The sequence below is a fragment of the Sapajus apella genome, unplaced genomic scaffold, assembly GCF_009761245.1.
Source record: "Sapajus apella isolate SASKATOON/1434 unplaced genomic scaffold, GSC_monkey_1.0 scaffold156, whole genome shotgun sequence".
NCBI classification, from domain to species: Eukaryota; Metazoa; Chordata; class Mammalia; order Primates; family Cebidae; genus Sapajus; species Sapajus apella.
The window spans coordinates 808,799-823,376 of NW_022437096.1; the positions used below are offsets into that span (position 1 = coordinate 808,799).

Consider the following 14,578-nt stretch of genomic DNA (forward strand, 5'->3'; position numbering starts at 1 on the left):
CCACCTGAGTGGGTCCTCCCCGGGCCTGACGTGTGGCCACCTGAGTGAGTCCTCCCCGGGTCTGACATGCAGCTACCTGAGTGAGTCCTCCCTGGGTCTGACATGCGGCCACCTGAATGCCTCGGTTCTCCTTCATTCCTCCCCTGCCTGATGGGGAAGCCCAGGCCGCCCGTGGGAAGCTGGCCCCACACAGACCCCGGACACAGAGCTCCCCAAGGAGACCCAGGATGGAAGCACCCGCTTTGCGGAGACGTCCACCCGGATCCCCAAAGAGCAGCATTGGAGCCTGGGGCCACCTTGCTGCCCACACCTGAGGCCACCTGGGTGGGACTGCCCGGCCCTTCCCAACTGCTCTTCACAGAGCACTTCGGCCCAGACAGCCAGGCTGAGGGGCTAGGGCGTGGGCTGCCTGGCCATCTGCGCTTCCAAGGAGACATCACTGGCCTTTGGAGCCACCAAGGTGGACAGACAAAGCCTCAGCTTTTCCTGCCAGGGGCCGGGCTTCTCCTGGGAGGAAGGGCAGGAGGCAGGGCCACAGCGGCCGCGGGAGCACCGAGGCTGGCCTCTCCCCACTCAGGAGCCCCAGTGTCTGGGCTGGAGGGGCCTCGGTTCCCTCCCACGGAGGAGGCACAGCCTGGAGTGTGGCTCTGAGACTCTGGTCAGCACAGTCAGACGGGATAGGCAGCCTGGCCAGGAGAGGGCCACCAGCCCGTTCCTGTGTCACAGTCAGAGCTGGGAGGAGGGCAGCCCCCGCCCAGAGGCTCCTCAGGTGATACCTGAGGAGCAGCCCCATGCCCAGAGGCTGAGCACAGGGGCCTGACCCTGGGCCTGTCCTCCTGCTATGAGCCCCATGCAGCCTCTGGGGGGCAAGTCTCCCGGGAAGCTCCCTGCCACCTGCGTCAGCATGCACCTGGGCTCCCAGCGCTGGCTGTACAAGCCCCGTTGGGCCCCCATGTGCTGAGGGAAGAGGGTCCCTGCCTCGCCTAGCTCAGGCTGGTGAAAGCACTGCCCGCCCCATCCAAGGGGAGAACCGGCTGGGTCCCTGAGGCAAGGGGTCCGGGAGGGGTCCTTTGTAGGCATGGATACCCACAGATGGGCATCGTCGTCTAGTGCCGTGGGGGTGGTCGCAGCCTCCTCTGTGCCTGAGAGCTGCCCTCCCAGGGCCCGGGCCAGTCGAGCCAACAGCAGAGTCTGTGAGCAAGACACTCAGGGACAGTCCTCGGCCTCCCAGGACCCTCTGCCCAGGGCCCCCACTGGCCACCCCATGTAGCCCCAGCAGGACAACAAGAGCAGGCTGAGGCCACACCCCAAGGGGATGGCCTTGGTTAGGGACGGCCCTGGCCACGCCTGTCTAAGGGGCGGGGCCCGGAGTCTCCATTGTCTCATCCTGGGCAGCAGAATGGAGTCACCAAGGCCTGGCTGGGAGCCACACTGCGTGGTGTTCCACACGATGGCCTGAGGCCTGCCATGTTGCCTCTCCGAGCCTCAGTTTCCCCATTGGTAGAATAAAGAGAACTTGCCAAGCTCACGAGGTGTCAGGAGGTGGAAGGTGACCAGCACTCGGGCGAAGGTGCTCACAGTCCCGATCGAAGCCTCGTACTTCCTTCCCAGGCCCCTTGTCACCCTTGGGTGGTGGCCCTGAACACTGGTGCTTGTCCGTCACCCCCGCCTCATGGAACCTCAGGCTCTTGGGGGTGCGTCTCCCAGGAAACTCCTCTTTCAGTGCTGGCCTTCGGAGCTGCTGTCTGAACCAAGCTCTGTCTCTCCCTGTAGTGAGGAGAGTGACCAGGGACACATGGCTTCCCTGAGCCTCAGCTGCTACATCACAAAGCAGGGCCCCCACAAGCCTCTGCCTTCCTGAGGTCCCGGGCCAGGGCAGGTTCTCCTATGAGATCTTCCTGCTGCTGGCCCTGTCTCAGCCGTGAGGGACCCCTCCAGACTTGCCAGCTCAGACTGGATGGGATCCACATCCCAGGGCTGGATCCCCATGGAGGCCTGCCTGGGTGAGAACAGGGCAGGAGGCAGTGGCTGGCATGGGTGGCGATGGCCCAGCAGCAGCAGAGAGCAGGCAGAAGGGCTCTGTGGAGAGGAGTGTGTACATAAGTATGAATGTGAGTGTGTGCCCCTGTGGTTTGTGTGGTGTATGCGCATGTGCAGTGTGTGTGTATGTGAGTGTGTATAACTGTGAGCATGTATGTGTGTCATGTGTGTGACTGTGTTTGTGTATGTGTGTGCCTGTGTGAGTATGTGTGTGTGCATGTGTGTGCCTGTGCTTGTGCCTGTGTGTGTGCATGCGTGTTTGTGCCTGTGTGTGTATATGTGTGTGCCTGTGTTTGTTCCTGTGTGTGTACATGTGTGTGCGCCTGTGGGTTAGTGCCTGTGTATGTGCATGTCTGCATGTGTGTGCATGTGTTTACATGTGTGTACATGTGTGTACATGTGTGTGCAAGTGTGTACGTGTGTGTGTGCATGTGTGTACATGCGTGTCTGTGTGTGTACATGTGTGTGTGCCTGTGTGTGTACGTGTGTGTGCATTGTGTGTGCCTGTGTGTACATGTGCGTGCATGTGTGTATGTGTGTACATGTGTGCGTGCGCGCCTGTGTGTGTGCCTGTGTGTATGTGTGTACATGCGTGTGTGCCTGTGTGTGTATGTGTGTACATGCGTGTGTGCCTGTGTGTACGTGTGTGTGCCTGTGTGTGTGCCTATGTGTGTGTCTGTGTGTGTGCATGTGTGTGTACCTGTGTGTGTGTGCATGTGTGTACATGCGTGTGTGCCTGTGTGTGCTTACTCTCACAAGCTCCCTCATGTACTGAGCACTTTCTGAGTTAGGGGTCCAGGGAGGAGCCCTGCAGGATCCCTGAGTTGAAGGATCCCTCAGGAATGGGGAGTGGCCCCCAAGGTCAAGCAGCCCCCAAGGTTGTGCCCAGAGCGCCTGTCGGAGGGCAGCTGAGACTGGCTGTTCTGGGACCTTTGGAGCCCACCCAGTGCCTCCCAGCCCTGCACTCAGCCAGTGTGGGGCGAGCAGCAGTGATTCCCACAGCCTCGGAGCGGGGCGTGAGAGCCACCAAGTCCCGCTGCTGTCTTGCGTCTTCTCTTTTCCCGTTGCCACCAAACAGGCATGTCCTCAGCAGGGGCCGCTTGGCCAAAGCCACAGCACGGGTGGCAGGGCCCGCCCGGCCACCTGCCGCAGACGGAAATGGGGGAGGGAGCAGACCGTTTCTGTTGACGCCTCTAAGACTTGGGGGTCGCCACCTGCCACCTCGTAACTTATCCGAATCCAACTGTGGCAGACCGTGGCCTGGGGTCGCCTGCTTTAGGACGTTTGGAGGTAGAATTTTGAGCTCTCTTTGGCTTTCCTGCCCTGTTGAGCTTTGTGGAGATCCTGTCTACACCTGCATTCTGACTCGTTGTGGGTCTCTGTGTGGCCACCAGCATCTCTGCCCACTGGCGGCTACAGCAGCGTCACCAAGGCCCAGGGTCCAGCTCCCAGCGTGAATCTCAGGGGTGCTTTCCTTTGGCTGCTCCAAGGCCCAGGCCCTGTGGACACTGCCTGCCTTCCCTCCAGGACACAGGCGGAACACACGACAGTGGATGGAGACCCACATAGGCAGGGAGCAGCTCAGAGTGTGTGGGTGTCTCTCCAAGTTGGCTGGAGACGGCCCAGGGTGATTTGGCAGAAACGACAGGACCATTCATGTCGCCTCCCGGGTTCTGCTCAGTCATTTGCCAACCTGCCTGAAAGGAGACAAATTCAAAGAGAAGTCCACCTCCCACCTCTGGAGAGACAGGCCCAAGCCAGATCACGGGCCAGGTGGCAGATGAGAGCAGTGCATAGCTTTGTGAGGTCATGGTGACCACAGACCCCGGGGTGCCCCGGCCCACACCCACCTATGAGGAAGCCGTGTGGCGTAAGGGGTCCATGTGGGTCAGCCCGTGTCCTGTCCATTTCCAGTTGAGAAATTGGATGCTCTGCAGCAGGACTAGCCAAGTCAATAACATGGTACTGCGTCCCGAAAATGTGCTCAGAGTCAGTTAGGTCCTCTTACCACACATGCGCACACAGGCGCACAAGAAGTGTGACTGTGGAGGTGATGAGTATGTTAATTTCTGTGTAGTCATCATTTTTCTATATTTCTGTACATCAAACACCATATTGTGCGACTTAAATATCTACAATAAAAATATATATTTTTTTAATTTGCAAAGGAGCCTTTAAGAACAAGAACAGGCCGGGCGCGGTGGCTCAAGCCTGTAATCCCAGCACTTTGGGAGGCCGAGATCGAGACCATCCTGGTCAACATGGTGAAACCCCGTCTCTACTAAAAAAAATACAAAAAATTAGCTGGGCATGGTGGCGCGTGCCTGTAATCCCAGCTACTCAGGAGGCTGGGGCAGGAGAATTGCCTGAACCCAGGAGGCGGAGGTTGCGGTGAGCCGAGATCGCGCCATTGCACTCCAGCCTGGGTAACAAGAGCGAAACTCCATCTCAAAAAAAAAGAACAAGAACAATGGGGAGCTCCCAGAGAGCCAGACAGCCTGGAAATGCAACCCCAGCAGAGCAGGAGGAAGACTTGGGCCAACCCCAGATCCAATGAGCATCCGCTTCCTATGCACCCGTCTTCCCTCACACGCCTCGGATTAATTCCTCCTACTTAATTTCTCTCTTCAGATGCTCCCTGGACTTCACAACCTTCCCTCTCTCATGGTCTAAGTTCAGCCCTATTTCTTGGTGTAAATTCTGTGTTTGGCTTTTCAGGGAATGGCTCTTGCTCCAGCCTCTTAAATGTCGATGCCATGAGGATTCTCTTCTTCCTCTTCTCTCTCTCCAGAGAGGCGCTATGTCCTCTACTCTTCCTTCTTCACTGGGAGATAAGGTTCTCGAAAGAAGACACCACAGCACCCTTCTTTGTCCTGCCACAGCCTGATGTCGATTTGTTTAGGGAATGTCCAAATGTTTATTGGAATAAACTTCCTACAGGCAAGGACCTCGGTGTTTTGAGCATCGGCATGATGGGTGGGGTGCTGAGTGTTCATGACGGTTCCGTTTGAAGGGTCATAGGACAACTGGGTTCTGTGTCCCAAAGTCTCAGAGCCGAGGCTCCGGGGGGGCGCAGGTTGCAGCAGTCCACTGGCCAGGCCCCGGGTGAACGAGGGTCAGCTCTGCAGCACGACCAGCTCCTCTGCAACCAGATGGTCTCCTGCCCGTCCAGCGTGTGGGATCCAGAAGTTCCATGAGTGCTCGTGCCGTGGGGCAGACTAGCATGAGTCACGGAGCCGATGTCATGGCTGCAGCACCCTGGATCCTTGCAGACACACAGTGTGCCAGGAGTGTGAGGCGGTAAGGCGGGACCGCAGACCGTAAGGTGACGGTCTAACGGGAGGAGTCTTTGGAGACGTGAATGGTTGGCGCCGAGTGTTCACTGCAGATTGTCGTGCGGACAGCGCTCTGGCTCGCCTCTCCTGGAGGGAGTCGTCCCACACAGCCTTGAGCCGGCATGACTTTCTCTGTCCAACAACCAATAGCAAATGTGATGCAGGCCGACATTTGTAAAGTCCTGGCTCATCAGAGTGCCCTCCCCCGAATGCCCTCAGTGAATTGCCACCCAGTAAGCCAGAGGGTGAGGCTGCAGCAGGAGGGACCACAGGAGAGGACAAGCTACCCCCGCCCTCCCAGCGGAGCTGTCAAAAACCAGCCAGTTCCCGGCCCACACACCAGCTGATGGCCATCAGGGAGCTAGCTCCCCAGGATCTGCCAAAGAAACCCCCAGTCAAGCTCAGCCCAAACTGCAGACTCGGAACAAACGCTAAACAAAGGTGTTTCCACATGACTGACGGTCACTGAGAGCCAGACAGCAGCAGAAGAGCTGAAAAGTTCTGGGGTAGAAAAATCAATCTTTTCCAGGCTAAAAGTTCACATCCGCAAAGATATACTTTTAAAATGAGGGCAAAATAAAGATACTTGCAGAAAAATAAAAGTGGAGAGGAATAGAGTCCCAAAAGGGTCCGACTCAAGGAAATACTAAAAATGAGACAGAAAAAAAAAGTCCTAGGTGGACTTTCAGAGGTTCAGGAAGGAACGAGCAGGGGGAGGTAAGGAGAGTGGTCCTGGAAGATGATGGGCCAAGTGATTCCATTCACGGGCAACAGCGGTGACATCCAAACACAATTACCCAACGCAACCATCTGGAAGCACTGGGAATTGAACACAGGCAGGAAGAAGCTGAGAAGGTACTTTGGAAGGAACGCAGCTGCATCAGGTAAGGACTGCCAGCCCGTGGCTCCTTGCTGGAGGCGGCTCCTTGCTGGAGGCGGCTCCTGAAACACCACCTGTAGTTACAGGAAAACGATGCCTGTGCAGCCTCAGGGAGCAGACAGCGGCCTTTGGAGTAACAGAACAGCTGGAAGTGCACGGAGAAAAGCACAGATGGGCTGAGACCCAAAGACGGAATCAAACTTGCCCAAATCCCCGGCTGACCACTAAACAGCGAATGAGCATGGGAGACCTGGAGGAATGAGGCGGAAATTAGATGGAAAATGCCTCTGATGATATTCACAAGAATTCTGTGCCTTTGGCAGAGTTCGTGCCCCAGCCTACATGGTGCATGGTGCTGAAAGAGGAAGCTGTTCAGGCTCAAAGAAGGAAGACACGGGATGCCACAGCAACTAGGAATGACAAGGTAGTTTCAGCAGCCGGGGACCTAGAGAGGGGGTGAGCCCCCAAACCTGAGTGCATACACTGCCCAAATACATAGCTGATTGCCAAACCACACAGTTGCAGGATTAACACATGGGACCAGATAAAAAATAAACAGGGTCATAAGCTCTGTCTCTGTCACAAAACAGCAACAATGAAGCCAGGCAGAGGCCACCTGCTGCATTTTTCAGGGAAGACAGCTTTGAAAGCAGTCATATTAGCTGCCTGTGGTAACAAAGAACACATAGAAGAATAACAGACATTTCATCCAAAAGAAATTACTTCCATTGGCAAGTGTTCCTCCAACATGTACTAGGCATGCAGAGAAATAGTCAAATGTGATCCGTACTCAGGAAAAAAAAAAAAAAAACAGGCATGGAAACCCACTCTGAGACAGCTTTTATATTGGATTTTGCAAAGATGTCAAAGGAGCTCACATAAATATGTACAAATAATTAAAGAAACGTGTGATATTACAACAGAGAAGTGGAAAAAATTCAACAGAGAAGTGGAAACCATTTTGAAAACATAGTTCTGGAGGTGAAAAATACAATATCAGAAAATAAATTGAAAAATATACCAGATGGATTCAATAGCGGATCAGAAATAGCAGAAGAATCAGTGAACCTGAAGGTAGAGCCATAGAAATTGTCCGATCTGAGAAATAGATAGAAACTGATTGAGAAAAAAATGTAAAGTCTTCGGCGACCTTTGGAACAGTATCAGGGAGTGCAACACGGGTGAAATCAACCCCAGAAAGAGAAAAGAGAAAACGCAATATCCATTTTCTTAAAAAAATTAAGGAAATAAGGCGAAAACTTTCCAAACCAGTGAGAATATTTACAGGCCTATTCAGATCAACCAACCAAAGTGGGATGAACGTAAGAAACCACAGCTAGAGGCCGGGCGCGGTGGCTCACGCCTGTAATCCCAGCACTTTGGGAGGCCGAGGCGGGTGGATCACGAGGTCAGAAGATCGGGAACATCTTGGTCAGCATGGTGAAACCTCATCTCTACTGAAAATACAAACATTAGCTGGGCGTGGTGGCACGCACCTGTAATCCCAGTTACTCAGAAGGCCGAGGCAGGAGAATCGCTTGAACCTGGGAGGTGGAGGTTGCGGGCCACTGCCCTCCAGCGTGGCAAGAGTAAAATTCTGTCTCAGAACAAATAAATAAATAAACACCAATAGATAACATGAAAGTCAAACCTCGGAACAACAGGGTGAGGAGAAATTCTTAAAAGCAGCGAGAGAAAAATGGCCCATGTCATAGAGTGGAACAATGGTATGACTAATGGCTGACTTCTCATCCAAAACAGCGGAGGCCAGAGACGTTGAGGAGACACACTGAGAGTGCTGAGGATGGGAAATGTCTGTCATGCGAAGATTCTATGTCTAGAAAAACTGTTCTTCAAAGGTGAAGCTGAAATAAAGACAAAAGTGAGAAAAATTTACTTAATAGGATTTCACTGCAAGAAATGCTAAAGTGTTATATAAACATAGATACATGTGTGCATGATCTTATAATGCCTATGGAACATGCATAGGTGTTTAAGACAAAGATCACAACACTGCGTTGTTGGGTTTAAAAGGTACAGAGGTTTTCTGTATCTCTGTATAAGTCTGTAGCCCAAAGGACAGGTGGTACAATAGAACGTACTCCCCTGTAAGTGTCCTACTTTGTGCAGAAATCGTTTAATATTAGTTAACTTTAAGGTGGTTGTGATGACATGTCATAATCCATAGCGCAACCACTAGAAGATACTGCAAAGGAATGTTATCTAAACATGGAATTGGATGGTATGCTTAGAACATTTGATGGCCACAAAGTCGTAAAGGGAATAATGTAGGAAGGAAAATGAGAAAATAGAAAAGAATTAGCAAAGTGGCACTGAAATCCAGACATATCAGTAGTTAAATCAGATATACAGAGAATAAACACTCCAATAAAAACTCAAGAAATGACCGATGGGCTAAAATAACAAGAACAAAGTATGTGCCTTAAACAGAAAAGCTTTGCTGCAGAGACACTCACAGGCTGAAAGTCAGAGCGTAGAAAGGCTGTGTCGTGAAAACAGTAAGCACGAGGCACTTGGAGTGGATTTGTTAATATTAGATGCAATATACTTGTAGACAAGGAATACTGCTGTAGACAAAAAGAACAGTAGAATGTCAGTATAGCAGGAAAATAAAAAAACCATAAATGTGCCCAATGATAACGTTCCAAAATACATGAAGAAAAGCTGACAGAACCGGGAGGAAAAATTGGCAATGTCACCATGATAAATGGAGGCTTTATTTCTTCTCTGTTAGTCATCAATAGGACAAACAGATAGAAAATCGTTAAGTATGTAGAAGACTTGGACAATATCAGCCAACATCTAATCAACACTTGCAGAAACAGCAAATAGAGCTCACCAAAGAGTGGGACAGCTGAATCATATGGTCGGGTATTCTTCTGTTTTTTAAAATTGCCAAATTGTATTCATAAGTGGTTGTAATGTATCTGATCAGTGTTCATTAATTTTAGCCATCTCAATAGACGTAAGGTGTTAACTCTACACAAAATCTTTTCAAGACGTCAAACCAGGGCCCCACGCTCACGACCTTATGTAACCCTAATTACTTCTCAAAGCCCCATCTCCAAACAATCACACTGGGGATACGGGCTTCTGTACGTGAATTGTGGGGCACATACACTTTTCATCCATGATGGCAGTAATCAATATAATGAACAAAGCTACCATTCCTCAAAGTGTTCTCCTATCCCTCCTCACCCCACACCTGTCTTTTTTCTATTTGATCGATCCATGTTCTTATCTTCATTATTTAAAAGAAAATAAAGTTTCTGTAAAACTTTGGGTTTACTCTACCCTGGTTTTTTCTAACTTATTAAGGTGAAAGCTTTTGTGTTTCATTTTATACTTTATTTTTTTTAAATAAAACTCAACTTTTTAATCTGGAGATATATATATCATAATATATAAATTAGTATATAATAATATATACTGTATAATCATTAAATAGTATATTATAATATAAGATAACATCATTGTATATAATTGTATATATTTACATAGCTATTGTATATAATGATATATATTTCCAGATTAAAGTTGAGTTTTATTTTAAAAAATAAATAGAATGAGTAGAATAAACACTCCTGTAAAAACTCGAGAGCTGACCAATATCAATTGATCTCAAGCAATATTATTCGAGGCCCTGCTGTGGGTGTACGTATACACACAAATAATGTTGTGTAATTTTACCGTTTATTTTTGTTGTTGTTGCTTTTTGCTTTTAAGTTCAGAGGCACATGTGCAGGATGTACAGGTCTGTTACACAGGAAAGTGTGTGTCATGGGGGTTTGTGGCATCACCTACTTCCCCAGCCAGGCATGGAGCCTTGTACCCATTTACATCAGCATTTACGCCCACCCCTAAGTCTCCCTCTGAAGCACTGGTTTTTCTGCATCACACAACTTTTCATCTGTTGCATTTTCATTATTGTTCAGTTAACCTAATTTCCTTGGTTATTTCTTTTTTTACTCGTGAATTGCCCCAATTTCTAAATATCTGTGTATTTTCTAAATGTGTAGTGTTATTAATCTCTAAATTAATTCCATTGCAATCAGAGAAAGTATTCTGTATACCTCTAATTCTTTTAAGTTTATGGACGGTAAATGTTTTGTGGCCAATCACATTACCTGTCATGGTGAATCATAAATGCATTATACTAACTGGAAATAGACACGAATTTTATCAATGTTGGGTATAATGTTTTATAAATATCAAGTAGGGGAAAGTGGTTGATAATGCTCTTCAAATATTCTGTCTTTACTGAGTTTTTGTGACATTTTTAATGAATTGCTGAAAATTGTTAGAATCTACTATAATGTGAAACTGCTCATCTTAATTTTAATTTTGAGAAGTTTCTCTTAATGCTTATAAATATCAATGAGATGAAAATGTTTGGTATGCATGTTCAAATCCTGACTGTCTTTCCTGGTTCTTTGTTTAATTCCTTTAGGATTCTGAAAGACGGTGTTAAAATCTTCTCCTATTTCAAACTGTATGTTCTTCCCTTTAATTTTATTGTTTGCTTCATGTATTTCAAGGTTCTGTTGTTATTAGCACAAGTTTTATCATTATTTTCTTTTTCTGAAAAATTAATCCTTTTATCATCGTGAAATGTCCCTCTTAACCGTGGTAATACTACTGAAGTATGTTTTACCTGATACTAACAGTCTGCCCAGTCAGCTTATACTTACTCTTTACATGCTATGTGTGTTTTTTCTATCCAGTGACTTTCCACCTGTCTGCGTCTTTAGATTTACAGTATACTTCTTATTGGCATAATATCGTTACATACTGATTTTTAAAATCTGATGATCTCTCTTTTTTTGATTGGAGTTTTTGACCATTATCACGTAATGTAACGATTGATATGCCTGTATATTTAAGTTTACCATTTAATTGTTTTTTGTTTATTTTTTGTACTCTGTTTTGATTTCTTCTTCTGCTCCTGCATTCTTTCTTTCTTTTTTTTTTTTTTTTTGAGACGGAGTTTCGCTCTTGTTACCGAGGCTGGAGTGCAATGGCCCAATCTCGGCTCACCGCAAACTCTGCCTCCCGGGTTCAAGAAATTCTCCTGCCTCAACCCCCCAAGTAGCTGAGATTACAGGTGTGCACCACCATACCCAGCTAATTTTTGTATTTTTAGTAGAGACGGGGTTTCACCGTGTTGACCAGGATGGTCTCGATCTCTTGACCTCGCGATCCACCCGCCTCGGCCTCCCAAAGTGCTGGGATTACAGGCGGGAGCCACTGTGCCCGGCTGCTCCTGCATTCTTTTATATTTAAATTTTTTTCATAGTTTTATTTTAACTACCTTTTGGCATGTAACTATTCATCTTTGTCTTGTTTCTTTTTAGAGGTTGCTGTACTGGTTAGAGTATACATGTTTAATATCTCATACTCTCCAAGTCAGTGTTGAACCACTTCACGTAAAATCTAGGAACCTTGCAGCCATGTGGGGTCCGTTTTTCTCATCCACTGCAGTCATATCTTACAGCTGACTTATGTGTCACATCTTCAAACGTTACACACCCCTTCGGATAATGTACTAATTTTGGCTTTATAGAGTTATACCTATTCATTGAACAGAACAATAGTCTTTTAAATATTTACCCAGATAGTTATAATTTCAAATTATCTTCACTCATCCCTGGAAAAATCTAAATTTCCCTCTGATATCATTTCATGTTAGCCCGAAGATCCCCTTTAGCATTCCTTATAACAAGGGTCTACTGGCAACTATTTCTCTTCATTTCCTTCAGCTGAAAATGCTGCTACGATACCTTCGTTTTTGAAACATACTTTCGAAGGCCATGAATTTCTAGGCTGATTGTGTGCGCGTGTGTGTGCGCGCGTTTCTCTCACTCTAAGCCCTGTAATGATGCTGATACGTGATTTTCTGGCCTGCGCTGTTCCTGACGAAGGCCATGAATTTCTAGGCTGATTGTGTGCGCGTGTGTGCGCGCGCGTTTCCCTCACTCTAAGCCCTGTAATGATGCTGATACGTGATTTTCTGGCCTGCGCTGTTCCTGACGAGAAAGGCAGAGTCTCTCCAGTTGCTTTTATCCAGTGTTTGACGCATCATTTTTCTCTCAGCTACTTTCAAAATTCCCCTCAAAGCAATTTTGTTTACTATGTCTAAACATAGTTTTACTTGAATTTTTTCTAGTTGGAGTTTGCTGAGATTCTTGAATCAGTAAATTCATGTCTTTCACCAAATTTGGGATGTTTTTGGCCATTGAATCTTAAAATACTATTTCTGCCCCAATTTATCTCGGTTCTCTTTCTGGAACTCCAAGGATTTGTACAGTAGATTTTTTGATATTATTTTCAAGTTTCTGAGGCTCGGTTAATTTTATAAAAAAAACTTTAAAATTTCTTTTCTTAGCTTCTACTGGTTTAATCAGTTTCCTCTGTCATCTTCTGTCTGCTCAATCCAGTGAGTTACTTATTTCACGTGTTGTATTTTTCTGTCCTAGATTTTATACTTCTTTCTTTTTTACGTTTTCTGTGTCCCTGCTAAGATTTTTGTCTTTTCGTTTATTTTCTGATAATTCGTACATCTTGTTTATCTCAGGGCATTAGACTGTTGGTTTTCTTGTCCCTTGAGAATTTGTCACATTTTTCTATTTTATTTTGCATGTATGTTCATTTGTTTTGGATTTCATTCTGTACACTGTTCATTCTGCATTCTGATATAGTCCTCTGAAGAGTGTTGATTTTTTGAAGCTATTAATCCAGTAAGATTCAGACTCTTATCCCTGAAGCACATTTTGAAGATGGAGGTTTAAATTTTAGTTGAATTTCTAAAACTTTAGTGTGCTGCTTTGATTCTGTCCTCTTCCTGCCTGGTCTTAAGGGTCTACCTGAGCTATGTGTGGGACTCATCCATGGAAACAGAGGCCCTCCTTCTCTGACTCTCTTTCCCCCAGTTTCACCTCCTCACTCTTCACCAGTGGAAGTTTCCTAGGACTCCTGCCCGCGGTCTCAGGCCAGACAGAGCTCCAGCTGGCTGCTATGCACCTTTCCTTGACTGTGGTCCACACTCAGGGTAAAGCCACCAGCAAGGAGAAACTCACTCCCTTGTCAATTCTTCCCCAGGTTTCGGTGCCACTCCGCAGCCTGCCTTCTTTCGGTGTATCCGTTAGTTACTGGGATGGTTGGGTTTTGCATTCCGTCTGTTGTTTATGGTTGTTATTAGCAGTAGGATGGTTCTGTGCAGGCTCACATTGCTGTGCCAGAAGAGTAAGCCCAGGAGGTTTCGGGACGTAGTGTGCATATTGTAAATCTGTTACGGATCCTTCTACATTTTAATTGTTTTTATTATTTTGAACCCAGGAGTTATTTAGTAACGGTATTTCAATTCTAAATATATGGGTGATTTTTAACTTGTCTTAAAATTTTTGTCTTAAAATCTCGATTGCATAGTGGTCAGAGATCTTGTTCTGCACACACATGTGCACACACACACAGACACACAGATGCTCTTCAACTTAAGATGGAGTTATGTCTCAATAAACCTATTAAAATTGAAAATGCTTTAGTCAAATGCACATTTAATGTTACATACACCTAATTCACTGACCATCATAGCTTAGCCTAGCCTACCTTAAATATGGTCAGAATACTTACATGAGCCTACAGTTGGGCTAAACCGTCTAAAAGAAAGCCCATTTTGTAATGAAGTGTTGTACGTCTTACATAATTTATCAAGGGCTGTGCTGAAAGTGAAAATGGAATAGTTCTGCACCATTGTAAAGTCAAAAAAATCATTAGACGGAACCATGGTAAGTCAGAGAGGGTCTGTCTTTAGGCATGCACAGAGACTCTCTCTATGGCCTTGTGCACAATTGATTTTTGTATTTTTTAATATGTATACTTGGAAAAATATTCTTTATCTGTTGATTGCCAAACTCTAATTATGTCCATGTAAGTTACGCTTCTGATTCTTCCTCTGCTTGACCTATACATAGAGAGTGTTGAAATATCCCAGTAGAATATCTAATCTATGGATTAGAGTATACGTACTGGGTCGTTTTTTTCCTGTAGGTCTATTAATGTCTTTCTTTATATATTTGGAGGCTTTTACTAAGAGTATGCATGGTAAATATTGCTATCTCTTATTGGTAAAATATTATTACCTGTGTCATAGCCCTCTTCGTGAAAAATATTTATTTTTGTCTTAAGGTTTACTGAATGTTATTAGGGTAGTCATACCAGCTTTCTTTTGGTAACCAGTGAGCTTTCTTTTGGTAACCAGTGAGCTTTCTTTTGGTAACCAGTGAGCTTTCTTTTGGTAACCAGT

At 46.6% G+C, this 14,578-nt stretch overlaps 1 protein-coding gene across 2 annotated transcripts in view; it reads left to right on the plus strand.

The window, feature by feature from the left end:
- Positions 1–14,578, plus strand: part of TAFA5 (TAFA chemokine like family member 5) — a 280,241-nt gene that overhangs the window by 216,794 nt on the left and 48,869 nt on the right. The gene's annotated exons all lie outside the window — the stretch shown is intronic.